Below are 20,456 nucleotides of genomic sequence, written 5' to 3' on the forward strand. Positions count from 1 at the left end.
TTGAAGGTATTTCACTTTCTTTTGTAAACAAAATGCAAGAGGGAAAATGTCATACATTTAGTCAGGAAAAGAAACTGATACAACCTCTGGGTATTTCACATTCAGCCTCTATGCCAGATCTGTCAAGTTCATGCACTGCCATTTTCAAAAAACACCATGGAAATGTTTTATTTTACTATGTAGTGCATTGCTGAGCAATTCTAAATCACTATTAACATAGCCAGGTGTATCAATTAAACTGTTTTGAACCATTGGACAGTACAGGACATCATAGCATAATGATATGAATATTAAAAACATAGCAGTCCTGTGAGTACAGACAGTTAAAATCAGGTAAGACAACTACAACAAACTAATGAAATATCCCTGAACTCACGTTACCATGCCCCTTAAATAAACAAACCACACGGACACACAAACTGGCAGATACGTACTCACACAGGGACATATATCTGCACACTTGATGATAACGTTGTAGGGATCACTGCTGACAGATCACACACTCGTCTTCTCATGCAATACTGAGCCTTTCTCCATTACAGAGTGACATGGGTCAGGCCTGGGCCCCGTGGCACTAACTCTGCAAAGCCCTGCTATATGTTGTGAAGCAGATGACAGTTTTAATGAAGTGGTACAGGCTGCAGCTGTGTCCGCCAGCCCATAATCAAGTGGCTTGTAGGCTGTTCAGGCTCCTTTCCCCCTCTAGGTCCTCAGGCCACGCTGACAGGACTGAGCTAGCCGACACCCCAGGCCCCTGGCCTGGCTCAAACACAGGGGGGAGAAAGTGTGATAGGCACACAGGGCACCCAGCGACCCCCAGTCAAATAAAACCCACCATGATTACGGTCATGGTAACAAGCGTGTGTGCAATTAAGTCAGTCCACCCCACACAGCAGGACTGTAAAGTGGCAAAACTGCAGAGGGAGAGAAAACTATTTAATTACAGTCTGTTAAATACTGGTTATGGATACAATCTCCATAGGAATCCAATAACAGAAGTGTAGAGCAAAGAAATGGAAGCAGTTAGTTTTTGGTGTTATTTGCATGCAAAGTTAATTCCTCTTTGCAGCAGATCATGGTATGCACATGCACAGAAACCTCAAAATCATAGTCCGGAGCTCACTGTGTGTTTTTCTCTATAAACCTGATTTGCATCCATGGTATCTCAAAATGCTCAAATAATGAACTTCAAGGGGGATTTCGAGGAACCAAGCATGTCTATTTCCTATAAAGCATATGTTTAGAGTTTAAAAACCCACACTAAACAATACAGAAAAATGCCAGTACACTGGCACTATGCTCTAATCTCAACAACTTTCATTAGGTGGTACTCTCCTTCCAATGCCTTCAAACCATACTGTTGGCCTTCCCTAGTTTCGGGCATTCCTCAAAGTCCTTGACTTGGAGGGGGATAATATCTGACTAGTGTGCAGAATCCAAAGCACATCCCTACCGTATACTGTCTCCTCTTGAAGGTGGAAGTTTTTTCAGACTAGGTCAGATCTGTGAAGTGAGCCTCAGACAGTTGACAGGTGATCCTGATGACACTGAGACATACCCACAATGCACTGTGTTACAGCAATGGATGACAGCATATCTAGAAGTAAAGTTGCATACACTTTTGGTTTACAGATACACACACACACACACACACACACACACACACACACACACAAAACACTGATGAAAAATACTTTAAAAGTCTTAATTTCCTGTCTCTATAAAAACACGTTTGTAATAGAGACCAGTGAAGAGGTAAGTGTGTTCTATGGTGGCTTGTGTCCTGCAGTATAACCATGAATAGTAAAACTGTTATTCTGAAGAGGTTATTCTGATGTCATAAAGTTTAATTACCTCAACACTTGAAAGTGGGAAAGCCATGCATTGGAAAATATGGTGCCAAGATGACTTAATTGGCAAGGACTTGGACATTTTCTCTCTAACCAAATTCTTACAGGTGTCTCAGAGGAGGTTTTACAAACATAGCTTTGACTCTGAGGCACTGTTAAGGAGTTAGACACTTGAGTACTGTATAGAACGTTACATGACACCTACATAAGCCCTTCATGACAACTGATGTAAACATACATAAACACTTATAAATGTTTATTCCTATCAACATGAGCCGTTGTAAAAGCTGCTTTTGTCAACTTTCAAGTCAAGCTGAGAACAACTATTCCAAGAGACACATTTTGGTCATATCAGAATGTCTCATAACACTGCATGGGGAGAAATGGCATTGCACATTATAACAAGTCTTTACAGCTCAGTGGTTTTTGTATTTTTTGTTTGTCAGATTGACAAACACCTGATATGACACAGCTTGCCAAGTGAGGCTACAAGTAAAATTAAAAATTAATTCAAAAAAATGTTCTGTAGTATCTTGTATGGTCATAACAATGACATGAAAAACTGTTGTGTAAGAGACATGTTAGTAAAGCTTTTGACAGTTTTTAACCTGTAATGACAGATTTCTGTATATATTAACAAAAACTATAACAGATGGGCTACAATCTATGTGTAAACTTACAAAATACAGGAACATTCATTTGAATTAAGTGTATATCAAAACACAAACCGGTATAGCTAGCTAACTAGCTTTTTAAAAAAAATTAAAGACAAAGTAGACTACAGCAACTAGCTTGCCAGCTAGATAATCCAAAAACTAGTTAGCCATCTTGTTAGCTAGTGTATTTTCCAGAAATAGTGCCTTATTTCACACTGATTATATGCCAAATGGTGACTTGCAGATTTAAGTGAAATGATATAAATTACACGGTAGTTGACAATATATATATATATATATTTGTTTAGGTGCAATTATTTCCATATCTTATATTGTGCCAGAATATCTTTCTTCATTTCTGAACATAACTTTTTAATAGTGAGGGAAAATCTCACCATACAGCAGTTTTTTTCATCACATTGGAAAGAGAGGAAATACTACAAAGCATTTTCTTCAAGTCCAGCATCGTCACTTGGCATGCTGTGTCATACCAGCATCACTGTCAGCCTGACGTACCAAAATAAATCAAATACATTTTTAAAAATCCTGATGTCACCTAAAATCCGCATCACTTGTCATAGCTGGTATTTCAACATGACATCAAAGTAGACAAAAGCAGATTTTATGACAGCTGATACTTTTTGGAAAAAGCATTTATAAATAGCTATGCATAAATAGCTATAAATGGCCTGTGCAGGTGTCAAGTAGCCTTCTAAACAGTGGCCTTCAGTCAAATTTTACTGAATGTTTTATTAAAGTTTTCTATTGTACAATATTCAAACTTATCACTTGCAAAAGATATAATAGCAGCCTGAAAGCATCTTTTGTGTGTGTGTGTGTGTGTGTGTGTGTGTGTGTGTGTGTGTGTGTGTGTGTGTGTGTGTGCGCGCGCGTACATGCATGCGTGCGTGAGAGAGAGAGAGAGAGAGAGAGAGAGAGAGAGAGAGAGAGAGAAAGAATGGAGCTATAAAGCCCAAGAGGACACAAAGCAGTGGCCAATTTTGATATTCTTAATATAAGAATAAAGAATAATATTATTTCAGTATAAAGAATTTATGATTTCCTACACAATCCACTGACAAATGTTATGTAATTAGACGTACAGGGGAAAGGATAAAATAATTTCATTTAGTCTTCTGGTTAACTTGCCATCACTATTTTTTTCACTCACTTAACTGTTTCCAAATATACACGTTCAGCTTTATGGAACTCCACATTGAGAAGATTGTTTTAAGCCAGGGTTATTGTCAGGCAGTATGACTGTATTCCAGGCAACTAGCTACTCGGGAATAAGATGTACTGTAAATCAATACAAAGCCTTTAATCTCCATAATGTATTGCAGAATGCAGCCAGTAAGTGAGAATCAAGCCAGGGCTATGGAAGGCTGGAAGGAAAAGTGCAGAAAATGTGAAAGGCCAGAAAATATGGAAGGCCAGTACAGAAAATGTGGAAATAGAGCAAAATAAGTTCAGTACTAACATTTGCAATAATTTTTATTATATGTACTTATTTCTAGTTCCAAGAGCAGCTGGGAATGCTTATTTCATAAGTCTAGAGTTCTGATGTAACATCCTTAAACTGTGCTAAAAAAACATTCATTTGTTTCAGTGGTGGTCTTTCCACTTCCATTGTCCAGAAGACCTGCACTGTCCATCTTACAAACAGCATTCTGCTGATCATTGATTTCATATTATGACAACAGCACTGTGTACACAAGCAACGTTTGGTGGTGTGCAATTTCAGAAATGTGTGTGTGTGTGTGTGTGTGTGTTGGGTGCCATGTTTGGCATGAGGGCCAATGTTTGATTATGAAGTCATCAGTTTAAGCAAACTCCAGATGGCCTGGGGCAGAGTAAAACAGTGCCATCTGCTTACATTCAAACGCTCCACTTCTTTCCTTCTTCCAATTTGGCAGGGCTGAAGGTGAAGTGCTCATAGCCCTAATGCCATTAGTGGAAGGCTTCAGAAGTCACAGCCAAGCGACTTTCTCATTTCACTAGCACACAGAGAGAGGGCGTCTGCATGTTCCCTTAGTCACAGCTGTACCTGCGTTTCCTTAGCTCTGACCTACGGTCCATTTTGTACGGCTTCAGACGCCTTATTAAGGAACTTTGTCTCATTCACTATGTTTCATGATGACACTAAAATGGACTAGGCTCCTCAAAACAATTTTTGAAAGCAGGTCCGTTTTTTTTCTCCCTAAAATTAATGTTGCACGGTTACTCCATGCACATGCATGAATGTTGGCATAGCGTAAGCATTTCTCACTGGCCGCAGAATCGGCTTTGATTAATCGGTGGGGAAATGGCGCTTGCGTGGTCAAAGGTAACAGCCATTTGTATCAGCTCACTGCACATGCCTCGAAGCCTAATGACTTTAATAGGAGGGGAGCAAGAAGGCATGTTAAAACAGTCCAGCGGTGGCAAAGAGCAACACTTGAAAAATCGCACATATCCACTCTCGCTAATGTATGGCTTAATCCTGCGTGCTGAGCTCCTTCGTCTCACTTAAAGCATGTAAATGAAAAATCCGTCCAGCCACACGCCCCCCCAGAAGGAGAACAGGCCCGTTTCTCTTTGGCGTTGCTGTAATTACTGCCGCAGCTGGCAGGTCCCATTACGCCATCCAGCCCAGCCAGGAGCATGGCACAGACCTCTACAGCACCCTGCACTACACACCCAGCACCTGGACATTGTAAAGGAAAAGTGTTGTACCGAGCAGCCTTGCTCTCTCCCTGTTTGTCTCTCTCTCCCCCTCAACCTTCCTGTTTCTCACTCTCACTCTCTTTCTCTCTCCCCCACACTCTCCACGTTTCTCACTCTCACTCTCTTTCTCTCTCCCCCACACTCTCCACGTTTCTCACTCTCACTCTCTTTCTCTCTCCCCCACACTCTCCATGTTTCTCACTCTCACTCTCTTTCTCTCTCCCCCACACTCTCCACGTTTCTCACTCTCACTCTCTTTCTCTCCCCCTCTCTGTTTCTCACTCGTTCTCTTACTCTCTCCACCTCACTCTCCACTTCTTGCTCTCACTCTCTTCCTCACCCACTCACTCTCCATGTTTTCTCTCTCCCTCTCTCTGATTTCTCTCTCACTCTTACTCTCTCCACCTCACTCTCCACTTCTTGCTCTCACTCTCTTCCTCACCCACTCACTCTCCATGTTTTCTCTCTCCCTCTCTCTGATTTCTCTCTCACTCTTACTCTCTCCACCTCACTCTCCACTTCTTGCTCTCACTCTCTTCCTCACCCACTCACTCTCCATGTTTTCTCTCTCCCTCTCTCTGATTTCTCTCTCACTCTTACTCTCTCCACCTCTCTCTGTTTCTCCTCCTCTCTCTGCTTCTCTCTCTCTGTCTTTCTCTCTCTTTCTCTCTCTTAGCCTTCCCCCTTCTTCTCCACGCATGTCATCTCCTGCGCATCATGGATGTTTTCTTTCCCCTCACATTTTCAGATTTTTGGCTCCAGCTGCACACTTGGAGAGGTGCCCGTGTTGTTTCACGTTCAGCAGAATTCATGCCATCTTTTTACGCACCGAGGCACAGGAGACAGGGAGACAGAGTGGCCGTGCCGCCACACGCTGTTCTAAAAGCCGGTGTGGATGATGAGTGAAGGTGACCGGCCCAAAACCACTGCCTCCCCACTGCTCTCGCCGGCCTGGCCAAGATAAGCCCTGTGACCTCATACAAACCATGCTGTGCTAGACTGCATTAATGACAGATAAAAGGTCACCATGTCATACAGTAATGTCTGAAGGTAAAACATGATTCTTTTTGCCCTCAGTTTAATCACCTGTAATGTGCCTGTTTGAAAGGGTCAAGAGAGAACATGTGGATTCTGCTTTTACACCTACTCAGTGCAGACACCTCATCAGGTCTGGGTGAAGGTGACTAAGAACATTCAGAATTGCTCGCAAGGTGACAAGCGTTTGGATATCAGACTAGGGACAGCAAGCTCAGCAATTTGTCAGAAAATGGATTATTTGAAATGACCTATTTGCAGTCTACTTCTGTGTCTTGCAGGTGCTTGCCTGGAAGCACATGAATGCAGGGAAAAAGGCAAGAAACCCATAATGGAAAGCATGGCACAGAAAGGTCACTGGTGTTTTTATTCTGAGTGGCCGTGTCAAACTTAAAAATGAGCATGCTTTGTGTTGCTCTGTCTCTCTTTTTGGTGTATGTTTATATAAGAATTTCTGTCAAAACATAGTAAAAAGATAGATGTGGCTAATTAAAAGACCATTTCTTTGGTAGTCAGTGTAATAGATCCCTTTTGTGAGGTCCAGAACTACAACTTTCTTTACCATCTTCGAGGCACTTTTGGGATTGAATTTGACTCTTGCAAAAGCAGTTGATTTTTTTTACCATTTCGCAGGTCTCCACACACAGCACACACTAACACAAGCATGTATGCTTATACCCAAAGTACTGCTCACACTTCTAGTGCATGGAAGTGTGAGCAGTACTTCTAGTGTATGGTCCTTGAACATGTTTATCTCACAAAATAAATGCCAGAGATGGTTACAGGCGCATGCACAGCGACTGCGCAGGCATGATGTGGAAAGTGTGAGGCTGAGGGAGGCCCCTTGAGTCATGGCTGGTAGGGGTACTGGACCGAATCACCACAGCACACACCTGCTGCACCTTCACACTGTGTGTGTGTGTGTGTGTGTGTGTGTGTGAGTGTGATTCCCTTCTCTGTGACAAAACACCACACACCAGCTGACTGCAATTAAACAGTAAACTGGAAATAATGACCATCAGTTTAGTTGTACATAAATTGTTCTGAACACAGTTCCAGGGAGGAGTTCATTACCTCAGTAACAAGTAAGTGGATATTAATCTGTCTGACCATGGCTATGCCATTAACCTCTTACTTTCTGCTTTTCCCTCTCTCTCTAACTCTGTCTGTGCAATACAAACCTCATGTGGAAAAACAGGCGCGCTCACAAATCGCAAGCTTCACAATTAATCAGGCGCCCTGTTCTGAACAGTACTCGGCTTGCTCAAGCCAGAAAGTAAAGAAGACTTTTGAAATGCACAATTTCATAAGTTGTGTTTTCTCCTTTCCTTCTTAATTTATTCTGTTAAACATCATATCCTGGATGAGTGTGATATAGTGACTGAAAAGCCACAGGAGTGCCTTCATTCCCACTCATTTTACCCCCGATTCTGAAGAGTTGCCCCCTGTTCTGCATCACAGCTTTGGGGCTGTAGATGTTTGTGCACTGAGGGAGCAGTTGTGTGGCATCCCGTGCTGAGGTCAGTGTGGAGACCAGTCGGGTGTCCAGACCCCGTCACTCCAAACTCCCCCACTCTCAGTCTAGATGGTACAGACCACTGCTAGGTGTTAAGAAGCATGGGCAAAGCAAGGATTCAAAAGAAGGGAACCTAAAGAGGAGACAGTGCTTCCAAGGACTTCAAAACCGTCACACTACATCTGTTGTCTATTATGAGAGCTGTTGGTGCAGTGTTACTGAAATGATCTTAAAAAGAGAGTTTATCATTTTAAGACCAGGGTCTATATTCAGAATGTATCTTACAAAGCATAGCACTTAAAAATACTTTTGCTATATAGCCTTAAAGATAACGGTCACTCTATAAAACGATGTAGAGCCTGATGAAAAGTTCACCAAGCTTCACTACCTTCACTGGAGTCTGAAGATATTTATTAAACACAATTTTTCTGTGAATTTGTATCAGATGAAAAGCATCACTGCATCATTAATGATGAAGGTATGAAAGGGAATACTATCTTAGTGGTGGAGTTGCTAAGGTATTTTCCAATTCACAATAGAGTAGGCTTGCTCCTAGAATCTCAGTCAAGATACGTAGCATGAGATTGTTAGAAATTAGGGGTGTAGCATGAGATTGTTAGAAATTAGGGGTCTAATTAAAGTGAGACAGGCAGGGGGAATTTGACTTCAGATCTGCACTTCTATTCCAAAGGGTTTTGTGAACCCAGACCCATGAAACAATCAAAAGTCTGATGTTGCTGATTGAAAACTTGAGTGTGGTTGATAACTTGAGTGTGCTGATGATGAATATAGTATGTCTTTTAACACTAGGAAAGGAAGCTTAGGCACTCATTTCATTCTGAAACAGAGGGCACTTGAAAACATTTTAAAACATTTTCTCTATATCTCAATGTCTAGACAGTTGTGATACTATAGGTGGATACTTTAGGTTTCCAATTTCTGACAGCCAAATTGTGCTAAGCAGGCCAACATTTTGTCAGAAGCAAAGTTCAAGTGAACCAGCCAAAGCCACTCTGGGAGCAAAGAGCCTAAAGGTTTTGGTACTGCTGAGCAAAGCTGAAATTAAATTATATAAAACTACCTTGATCATATGACAAATGTACATAAATGACTTATGCATATAAAACAAAGGATTTTAATACAACCATGAAATTCAATTTATGTCAATGAGGAAGATAAATTATGTAACTTAATTGAGGTGATCAATCTTAGACAAAATAATTAACCACAAGCCCCATTAAGTAAAAAGGGCTTCCAGGAAAACAATTTACCATTCTAAGACAAGCCTTGTAGAACGTAGTCTTAAGGCTTTACAGTAGTCATTTTACAGCTTATACGCACTGTGGAACAGGTCTCTGTTGAGATTCAGTGGTGGACTTAATCCTTCTATGAGATCCAGTCACAAATACCACCTAGAGAGAAGTGAGCAGGAATTTACTGCTGAAATCATCAATACAGCCTGAGCTGAGCTGGGAGGCAGGGCAATAAGCATACTGTGTGCTAGCACTAAACACAGCACACCTGGAGGAGAGAGGGCAGAATGCACTCGCTCCACTCACATACTGTTATTTTAATCAGGATGGGTTTTCACAACTCTAAAAACAATTAGCATGCCAGACAATGACCCATAGAACACAACGTTCTGGAAAGAATATAACAGAAGCCCTTCTTTGGATCAGGTCTTTAAAGAAAATAATGCCAGAACTGGGTGGCACAGTCCCTCTGCTGAATTTCATACAACTGGGTGAAATTTTTTAGCGTCCCAATGAGTCATCCAACGGGTTTGTGATCTTTTATTATGCACTCTGAAGGGGTTATTTATTCAATTTCACTCTACATAGGAACAAGCAAATAAAGCAGTATGATGACAAATTGAGAACGTTTCATATGCTGAAGGCATTGCAGGAGAACCACGCTGGCGTTATGACTTCATCTCCCTGGAGCACCTGATTCTGTTCTGCCATCGTGTTTTTGATCATGGTGGTGCCATTTCTTAGCACCAGCCTGGAATGCGAGTGTATGCCTTGGGGATTCTATGAGCAGAGGAGACTTATGGCGTGCGGAAGAGGTCACAGGCAGGAGAATTCAGTGGTCCCTCTCATGTGGTGTTTCCCAGAATATTCTCCTTTAAATGTCATGTTCTGGGGAAAGTTATAAGGGCTGTGTGGAATTTTCAGGAGCTGCTTCTGCCCAGTGACTCGGGGATACTACATAAAACTACAGCTTATAAAAAGCATTCACAACCACTAACCTGGGGCAAGGCTGAAAGTAACATTTCATAGGCAGTCAGGTAATAAGACGACCTTTGAAGGGAGGCTTGGATTTAAAACATCACACATACGGCCAGCATTCATCCATCCTGAAAACTTGCAGTTAGGGACACTAACCCCCAGCAATGAACTCTATCAAAAGGCTTGCATAGCAACAACAACAACAAAAAATGAGATCCCTGCCACAAAATGAACTTGCGCTGTTCCTTCCTTGCTATGTCCAGCTGGACTTCAGTGAGCCCTGCAGGAGTTCATTCAGTCCTGCATGTGCTATTTTAACACTGGGGTCTCTGTTATCTCATGCACATGCTGTCTTTGCTATCGCTTGTCGAGAACCCATTATCACCTGGTGCGGGTTCGATGGGCATGAAGTGGGGCAAAAGGCACGTGGAGGACCAGCGAGCTGCATACTGTGGGAAGCCAAGGGGGTGCCGCTGATGAGGTAGCTCGCCTGCAGGGCAGCTCGCCTCTAGGGCAGCCAGGGCAGGGTCTCTGACCGCGGCGGATGGGGCTAGCAGGAGGCCCAATCTGTCTCGCAGGCTTCAGCACTGGTATGCATCTCATTAGGCTAACAGCTTGCCATCTGCAGGCGGAGAGGAAGTTTACTGTTGTGCGATGATGAATAATCTTTCACGCCATATGTCCCGAGGGCTCACAGCTATGCTTACTGTAACGGATCAAGGTACATGCTGACAGCAGCACGGGGAATTGATTAGATGGTAGTATAAAAACCAAGGACATGAGGTATTGAAAGCACTTACTGCATGAACCTGAGCTATGAGAATATGAGATTGCCAGAAGCACAGCACATTTCACCAGATTTTCTTTTTTTCCTACAGTAACCAATACAACTAGACAGGTTACTTCCTGTTCCTGTGTAATGACCACCCATGAAATCCCATGAACAGAAATACTACAAGCTTTTTGTTCCGTGTGGCATTTTTATCTCTATGAAGTCCAGTTTTGAAAAGTAAAACCATCCGGCAAAACCAACAGGATCTCATTGATGATTTCCACTGCTGTATAATGCACCTGAAAAAAAGACTTCCCACATATAAGATCAGGCATAGTGCTGACTGACATTCTGTTCTTGTTAGGATGGATTACATACCAGTTTAAAACATTTGCACACACTAGAATGAATAGCCAGGCACAGGATTCTGGCCACAGGTGCAAATGTACTCTAAAAGATGTTTATGCTAGTTTCACAAATGTCAATGCAAATGTGAAGAACAGCAAAGTTTTAGTGAGCTATATTTATTCAAACAGCAACGAACCAAAGAAAAAACATCCATATGTTTACATTTAAAAGTGATCTTTGTAAGCTTCTCGGCTTCATCATATTGATTTCGATAGTTGTGGTGATGACTGACAAAAGCTAATGCGCAAACCCACCAAACCCACAAACTATTTAAAAATGTCACTCAGTGAATATTAAATGGAAATTAGGTCAAGGACTGTTTTTACTGCTTTGGTTGAAAACTGTTGAATTTTCGCATTTTGATTATAACCTATTGAGATTGCACTCCATGTGACCAGAGGTGTGTTTGATCTGCAAGCAAAAAATATTACTTAAACATATGATTCTAAAAGCTTATGGTAAATGCTAAGATCTTTTAATAATGCCAAGAAAATATTACTTCAAGACAAGCATTAGAGGGACAATAAATCCTCAAGGTTGGATGGGAACAGATTTCACTGCTGTTTAATTGTTTAGGTTTGCTATTTAATTTTTGGATGTTTGGGTAAACTCTTTTAACTTGCAAAGCTTAAATGAGAAGTGCACGGAGAGGTGCGTCTGTGTTATACAGGTGGCCCATGCCTAGAACCCCCCCCCCCCGGGTCTCAGTGTACCATGCTGCTTCCATCTCGGCCTTGGTCACTCTTTGTCTGCTCCCTTTCTACTCAAGCATCGCAAACCACAGGAAAGAACCTGGGAAAGGAAATGAGCCTAGAGAGCGCTGAAGTTTAATAAAAAATGAATGAATGGGGTGTCCCAGCAAGGGAAAGAGAGAGACAGAGAGATACAGAGGAAAGAATGAGGGAGAGATGAATGCGAGAATATATTTAAACAAATCCATTACCACACTGGTTTCTTCTGGATCGGTGAATCAGGTAAAATGAAACCAGCTGTTCTGATTCTTATAAGAAAGATCAGATATAACAGGCAGTAACTCTGTGATCGTTCCAAAGACTCTCTCTCTCTGGCAATCAGCAATCACCCAGCCTCAAAACACACATATCCAGAGACAGACACCCAGACCCCCCCACCCCATCTGCCCACTCCGACACAATTACTCTCGTGCTCTGTACGGGGAGACAAACATTCCACAAATGCCATATATCCAGGCGGCCGGTAAATCATTAAAGGAGGGAGGAGACGTGGCAGGGTGCCTCCTTTCTTCACTCTGACTTCCTTCATTACTATTAGACCTTTAATTGATCCAAAACATGAAACCAGTATTAAGCTTTACTGCACGGGGAGGATGCAGAGGAGATCTGCAGAGCATTTAAAGGGCGTGCTGTAAACACTGCCCGCACCACCAAGGGTGTCTAATAAGGCCGTACATTAGCATCCAGCAGTGTGCACAGCTTAGAGGCTCGTGGACAGCCTCTCAGCAGACTAAACGAAACAGGGAAATGCGTAAATACACACTCAGTGTCAGAAGAGTGGGAGCACATCACCCCACTGATGGATTTCAACAAGCACAGGCCCCCCCTTTTTAGAGGCTAAAAGAGAGCAAACGGATGGGAACTGGGGGAGTGGGTAGTCCGTGGAGGTGGTCAGAGTGGATATCACCACAGCAGTGTTTGAGCCCTGAGGGCCAAGCTGCTCGCCTCTTTAAGCATGAACATCTAAGTGCCTGAAGTGTAAGGACAAGCAGGCTCTTTGGAAGCAGGTGATCAAGAGAACAAAGGGAGGATTCAGAGGCCAGCTGACATGCTGGGAGAAAAATGAGTGGGTATTAGCTCCCTGCCGAACCTGACAGACTATTTAAGGTCTGTTTCCTTTGATTGTGACAGTGTAATGGTTTGGGCAGATACAATCACCTCGCAAAAGTCACCTGAGGCAGGTGAAACAGGACTTTAAAGAAAGTGTGGGATCCACTCACAGGGAGCTGCTCTTTCTCTGGCTCTGGCTTCTAATGGGATGTGGTTGAGTGGACCATTCTCATGGCACAAACCCGTTCTTTTAATGATTAATAGAGGCACGAAAGCAACCGGCTGAAACTCCAACTGAAAGCCTCCAACACACCTTATTCTGCTTGTTTCATTTGTCAGTGTAACTATGATACAAACTTAGAAAACTAAAGAGGATTAATAACCAAGTGATCATAAATGGTGTAATCAAATCAATCAAACAAACAAAGACCCCCAGAACATTTGCTTCTTTTGAGGCACTCCGCTAGCACATGCACTGATGCACTAAACTGAAGCCCATGCTTGGTTTAACCAGGGTATTAACACTTATCAAGTAGGCGAAGAGCAGGAAATAAAGCTTCGGCAATGCATCTTACGACCATCAGCTTTTTCTACATCCACTTAACCAACCTGCTCAAAACCATGTACAACAACCTGGCAATCATCCTCTTTTCTCTGTCACACTGCTCGTGTCCTCTAAGTGGCAGCCAGCAAAAGAAGTAAATAAAGGGAGGGGATAAAAACACACTTCACTTGACCTGAGCACTCTCAGTGCCGCTACGTCAACTCTCGTGATCCCCCCACGTCCCCACCCCAAAAAGCATGGCCTCGTCTGAGTCCCAGCAGAAAGGCAACAAGAACTGCGTATTTGTTTTTGATTCCGGGGGCTGCGACGACGCAGGCCGTCGGGCGCTCTATTGGCCGTGTCGTCTGGCTCCATTGAGCATGGCTGGCTCTCTGACGGCTCCACGGTTAGATAATAAACTCCGCAGAGATGCACAGCATGGCTCCGCCAGCCATATTGCTGCAGCCTGTTCCGGGCCCTCGCCGTCGCACTGTCATGTCCCCGAGGAGGGCCCGAGCTGACACAAACCAGAGGTGGAAATGGGACCCTTTCTAATAGGGGACTGTGGTCGGAACATTTTGTGCTTTGCTCTCACAAAGGGATGAATTGGCACTAAACATCGGTCCCGAAGCTTTTTCACCTGCATCTAGTCATACGTTAAACTGATAGATGGGCCTCAAACCTTGTAGATTATCGTTCAGTGACATTGCTGAGCTAATAGAGCCATTTCATCCATGCCAAGATGTTTATGCCTTTAGGAATGTTTATGACTCATGCTAAATAAATCACCTACTTTTTCAAAAAATGAATGTTTATTTTTAAAGAATTTATCAATTAATGTTTTAGTTAAATGACATAGATTCCAGTTGTATTGCTGGCTGTGGTGCACTGGCAGACATAAATACACGCATGCACACAGCTGAAAGTTTACACCAAGAGGTCACTTTACGGCATGTTTATTCCAGTGGTCCAGCCCTGGTGTGAAGTATTTTTATTAAAGAAAAATAAATTACAGTTATTACAGTTTGCAACACTCCTGTTTTCCCATTGGCCTGTAACCTAATCCCTCTGCTTTTACCAGCCGGTGTTGTGTTTCTTGGTCAATTTAAATGATATATGTTTGTTGTAAAATGACAAATACACTGTAAATGATTTGCTCGTATGAAAAAAGTGTCATGTGCTAGCAAGTCTGCTGGACAAAAAATGAATGGACTCTCAATTGTAAAGAGTGTATATAAAAAATCCCACTTCACCTAGCAAAGAGAGGGAAGCCGTAAAAAGCGATTGATGATGGGAGGAGATCAGATGAGACGTAGGAGAACAGGGAGCGAGGCCGGGTGTCCATGTGCATTCCAGCCATGGCAAGGAGGTGAGTGGCCTCTGCTCTTGCAGCGGTGCATTCCACAGACCAGGCCCAAGAGGCTCTCTCCCTCCACCCTCCACCCTCCACCATAGCCTGTATGTGCGTTTTGTGTGTGTGTGTAGCTGGTGGGGGGGGGGGGGGGGGGGGTGGCGGGTGGCAGGATAACAGGACCCCCAGGAGCAGGGCTGTTCTGCTGGAGGCAGAAGGGCTCGTCGCTGTGGGAAGATCAGGTCCCCTCTTCGTGAGGCCCTGGACCCCTCTCAGCCACCAGCCCCTGCTCCGGCTTTCTCACATTCACCATATCGGATTTTCTCCCATTTTGCTCCCAATCTGGGGAGCATGAAGCCTTGATCAAAGGTAATTACAGCTCTTCTAAGTGAGCATGTGATGGCCGGGGGTGTGTCCTGAGGGGGGGGGGGGGGGGGTTCAGATCATGCAGATGAACATATCCACGTCTCCAAAAGATGAGAGAGTGAGCTAGACAGAGACAGACATGCCATAGCATTACCTTCCTTCACTGTCACACTTAAAGGTCTTCTTTTCTCCTGCACTGCTCTAGCATCTCCCTCTACTCCCTCTATCTCTTTCTCTCTCTCCCCCACTCCCTCTATCGCTCTCTCTTTCTCTCTGTTTATAAGTGACTGAGCCACAGAATTTAAAATAATAAGATCAGGTTTCCAGGCAGGTAAGTGCATCCAGACACGTTATCTATGTTATCACAGGAGCTCAAGCCCCTCACAATCTCCCCCCTCTCTTTCTTCATCTCCCCCTCTCCCTCTCGTTCCTTCTCTCTCTCTATCTCTCTCTCTCTTTCTCTGTCTCTGTGTACTGTACAATGACACACTATACTGTGCATTATATGCTTTGTAAGAGGCAGTGTCTGCTGCGTCTTGTCATCATTCCCTGGGCTGGATCTTTTTGAAGTGTTCTCCGGTTCTGAGCACTGCGTGCAAGAGCGACGACCCCATCGCACAACACGGTATTATTTACCCAGATGGGGTTAATTGCTGAATAAAAGAATGGTTCCTTTCACTTAACCATTCTCCAGCCTCTCTCCCCACCCCATCTCGCGTCCCAACTGGATGCCATTAATGCAACATGCCACAAGTTCCCAAAAAACCCATGAAAGTGCTACAAAATATAATTAACATGAATGCTGCAAGCTATCGCTTAAAAAAACTAAAGAACCATAAAGTATGCCAACATTACCGCAAGGGCCACTAAACTCCATTCACATTCGGATCAGTCCACCAATCGCTATGCAGCACCATAAAGATGCTCAACAACATTTTATAGTCTAAGAGCAGAGTGCAGCTACTCAGTTCCCGGACATGAGCAAAAGAATTACACATGCACACAACTACAAAGCACTCCAGAGAACTATAAAACCATCAATGTAAGAGTAAGAACTACAGAGAACTAACTACAAACACATCTCCCTAAGAACAATAACTACAGAGGAATTACTCCCTGAAGGTAAAAACTACAGAAACTACTTCATGCTTCACTTACAATTATGGTTCTACTCAGCTTGAGGCTTTATGGGTCTGCTTTAGCTTTTTGCTTCATTTTTTTTGCGTTTGCTTCAAATGTTTGCATTGATGTTTTTGTTTTCTTTTGTAGGTTGAGATGGTTTAAGACAGAACCTGCTTTTTTGGAAAACATTTTTCCTTTTTTCTTGGTCTTTTTTCTGAGTTGTGCATCAGTGTGAGTGTGCTTCTGTGAGGGTAGAAAGGGAAGTACAGTGATAAATATCAAACTCCTCACACAGAAGAAAGCCAGCAAGGCCACTTGTAATGTCTCAGAGTGTAGAAAAGAGCACCCCCCCCCCCCCCCCGCCCCGCCGCTTCGTTGATCCCATACCCTCCCCACTGACTTGGCCTTTCCGTATTGTTATTCACACACCATATTGTCTCACTAAGCTCCAGGCACCCCCAACGCCAGCCATCACCCCCGATCTTACCCGGTTAGGGGTTCAGACATCCTGGACAGGGGAAACTGGAAGCCCAGAGATGTACAACCTGGCATGTTCCTTTTAAAATGCTCCCTTACCCTCTCTGTGTTGACTAGTAGGTAGAAAAAATTGTTTTTAACCTACATTTAACCTACAATACATGTAAAATAAATGACTAGAGAAAAATAAATGTAAATGTATATATATATATTAGAAAATAATTTATTCAGAAATACATTCAGGAGTAGAATATCAAGGCAGGCAGCATATAATGAGCCCCAGCTCAGTAGCTCTCACTGCTCCCCAGTAGCAGCTTACCATCTATATGCCTCTTTTGAAGAAACAAAAGTCAACACTCCTGGAAGATGAGTCAAATGGTAAATTGCTTAACCCTCCTTTAGAGAGAGTTAAATAAGGGGGTGATTTGCCTTCAGGGGAAACTGTCAATTAAACAGTCTAGAAACAGTAAAGCTTTCACATAGAATTTACTAATAGCATTACCCCATTTTCTGTTGATATTTTGGAACTGAGAAACCAGACTAAGTTGTGCAATGTCATTTCCTTCAGAATGTAAAAGAACAAGCAAGCTTTCATCAGCATTCTAGGCATTACTGACACAATTTAATCAACACACACACACACACAAAAGCACCTCGCCAAGAAGGTCAACACATTCCTAACAACCAAGCTATGCCACCCGAAACAGGAGGCTTGCCCATCCTTATCGTCGCCTTCAGGGTCCAGCTCTGCCTCTCCTTTGGTTTAGCTCTTCAAACAGGGCCCATATTGATTAACTGGCCAATCTTTCTTTGCCACCCACCCATTAATGCCTGAACCGTCATTACCACTCAGCTAATGAATGGTATGAAGTTAAGAGGAGGTGTTAACACACCTGCCTGCACTCATGTAGCCACTTATTAACCAACAATGACCTTCCACATCATAAACCTATGTGCTGTCTAATAAACAGAGGTCCACACTTCTCCTCCCCCTGCCCATTTAACTCAGCTTCTCACCCCTTTATTGTGCTTTAAAGGCCAAAAATTGGTAGGAAACTCAAAACACCTGGATTGCAATGGAAACAGTAACAGGACAAAAAGAGGGGGTGAATGAGTGATCTTGGGGTGATACATATCAATCACGATCAACATGATAAGGCCAAGTACAGAAGTGAGAACATGAGAACACAAATCACTGAGTTTACTGAGTGGGTTAGCTTATGCTAGGTCACCCCCCAATGAGCTGATCATCACCAAATTCTCAGAGATCAGAAAGAGAAAGCTCCTCCTCTACTGCATCAAGCAGATGACTTTCCCCTGACATTTTCTCCCGACCCCAATCAGTGCTTCAAACCCAACACCTAATGTCCTCCTTCACTCTGGTTACACTGAACCCCTATGGACTAAAGGATGCTTTATTTCACTTTCTGAGCAAGAGAGCAGGAGGCTCCCAGGGCTGTAACCAACTGATGAAGGTCAGGGCCAAGGGGTGGCCTCCATGCTGCCTGCGGTCCTCCACTTCCCAGCTTGGCTTCTGATCCCTCCCCAGTGAGGAACAACTGGAGCAATGGCAGAGTGCAGTAGTAATGAGGCCTAATGTGAGGACGTATTTATTTCCTTCATTAGTTGGTGTAATTGGGCCGTCTTTCAGTGTGGCCCTGGTTAAACAGCCCGTTGATGGATGGAGCCTTTGACAGAGGTTAGCAGGCTTCCACTTTCTCCATCATCCTTTTTCTTGAAAGATGGCTTCTGTCATGCCATTAGCAGAGATGGATCAACTGTGACCGCTGCCTTCCAGCCAAAAATCGGCAAACTAAATTTGGGGGACAGTCAGTGGATGGGGATAGAAATATATCCGCCACAAAACAAGCACACTATTAGTAACCACCAATATTCCAATTTTTGTGAATTCTGGAAACCTTTTCTTCACAATTAAGAGAGATCTTAAACATTTAAATTGTTTCCTTCATTCCTTCAGGAGAGATAAATATGCATGCTGGAACCACAGATAAACATTTAGTATGCCATAAGGATGTATAAACATTTGGATGTCAAAGCTTTCAGCTCTAAATCTTAACTGACTGCCAGACTGGCACTCAAAGGGCACCTTTACAAATTCATGCAAGAAAATCCCCACTCTGGGAACCATACCACTGAAATTGTAATTGAGCCCGACAGCTCCTGTCATAAAAATACATTACATAAACTTGACACATCAGTAAGAATATAATGTGGCATATTTGTTATAATCAATATTTTTTTAGGTGTACTGATTTTATCATTTTTCCATATGTGTATATTCCTTAATACACACTACATTTTATAACTGCATTAAGATGCCTATTTAAAAAAAACCTTAAATGTATACACAGGTCTCTTACTATGCACTACCTCCCTTCCAGAGATTGGACTAGTATCTCAAGCATCGCATTGCTTCATTATGTGAATGAAAGAACACAAAGACAGGAAACCTTTCTTCAGAATTAAAAGAGATCTTTAACATTGAAATGGTTTCCTTTGTTCCTTCAGGAGAGATAAGAATCTCTATGAGCCAAGTCTATTTGGCACATGGATGTGTGTGTACATTTTCCTCATGTCACTTCCCATGGCTGGGAATGCACCGAGGGCTCTCTCTCCCGCATACCTCACACCTCAGAGTTGGCCAGACTCAGCTGGGCTCTGGCTTTGGCATGTGGACCCCAGAGTCCCAAGAGCAGGAAAGGCACAGGAGCTTCCACAAAGGCAGGGGCGAGGCACTTCCACAAAGGCAGGGGCGAGGCACTTCCACAAAGGCAGGGGCAAGGCATGTTTTCATAGCCCCTTTGCCACCTTACCCTCCCAGCTAAATAAATGCAGTTTTATGTGTTTCCATAAATCCTATCAAACAAGCACTTTTCTTTTATTATTCCATCTGATCTGCCAGTGGTCCATTTTAACCACAGCGCAGGTCGGGTGCCACTGCAGCTGCACAAGCAGGAACTTCAGGACTTGGACCACTGTGGTGTGCATCACAGTTCTACTGCAGTTAAAAGTGAGTAATCACCACTGGTGGACTTGCAAGAAAAAGGTTACCCTTCTTTAGGGAACAAAATCCTCACACACCAAAGGTTGGTGCACCCACGTATTCCAAATTCACCAAACATCCATAACTGACAGATACATTAATCAGTCCTCGTGGAAAAGCAATACACAAATTTCAGTTCTTCAGGGCAGCCAAGCCGCGTAGTTAGAGAGGTGAGTGGGCCCCTAGTGCATGCCATTCCACTCCGTCAGTGGGGAGAGGCTTTCCGAGCTTCACAGCAGCCCTGTAGGTGTCGCTTAGATTTAGCAGAGACCAGTTGAACCTCTCTGTCAGTTAATAATCATTAGTCCTCAGTTACTAATCAGTAGCCTTTAGTTACTAACCACTAGCCCTCAATTACTAATCACTAGCCCTTAGTTACTAAGCACTAGCCCTCAGTTACTAACCACTAGCCCTCTATTACTAATCAGTAGCCCTCAGCTACTAACCACTAGCCCTCAGTAACTAATCAGTAGCCCTCAGTTACTAACCACTAGCCCTCAATTACTAATCACTAGCCCTTAGTTACTAAGCACTAGCCCTCAGTTACTAACCACTA

Source organism: Electrophorus electricus, chromosome 14 (genome assembly GCF_041902795.1).
Source record: "Electrophorus electricus isolate QZ-2024a chromosome 14, ASM4190279v1, whole genome shotgun sequence".
In the NCBI taxonomy this organism is placed as follows: domain Eukaryota; kingdom Metazoa; phylum Chordata; class Actinopteri; order Gymnotiformes; family Gymnotidae; genus Electrophorus; species Electrophorus electricus.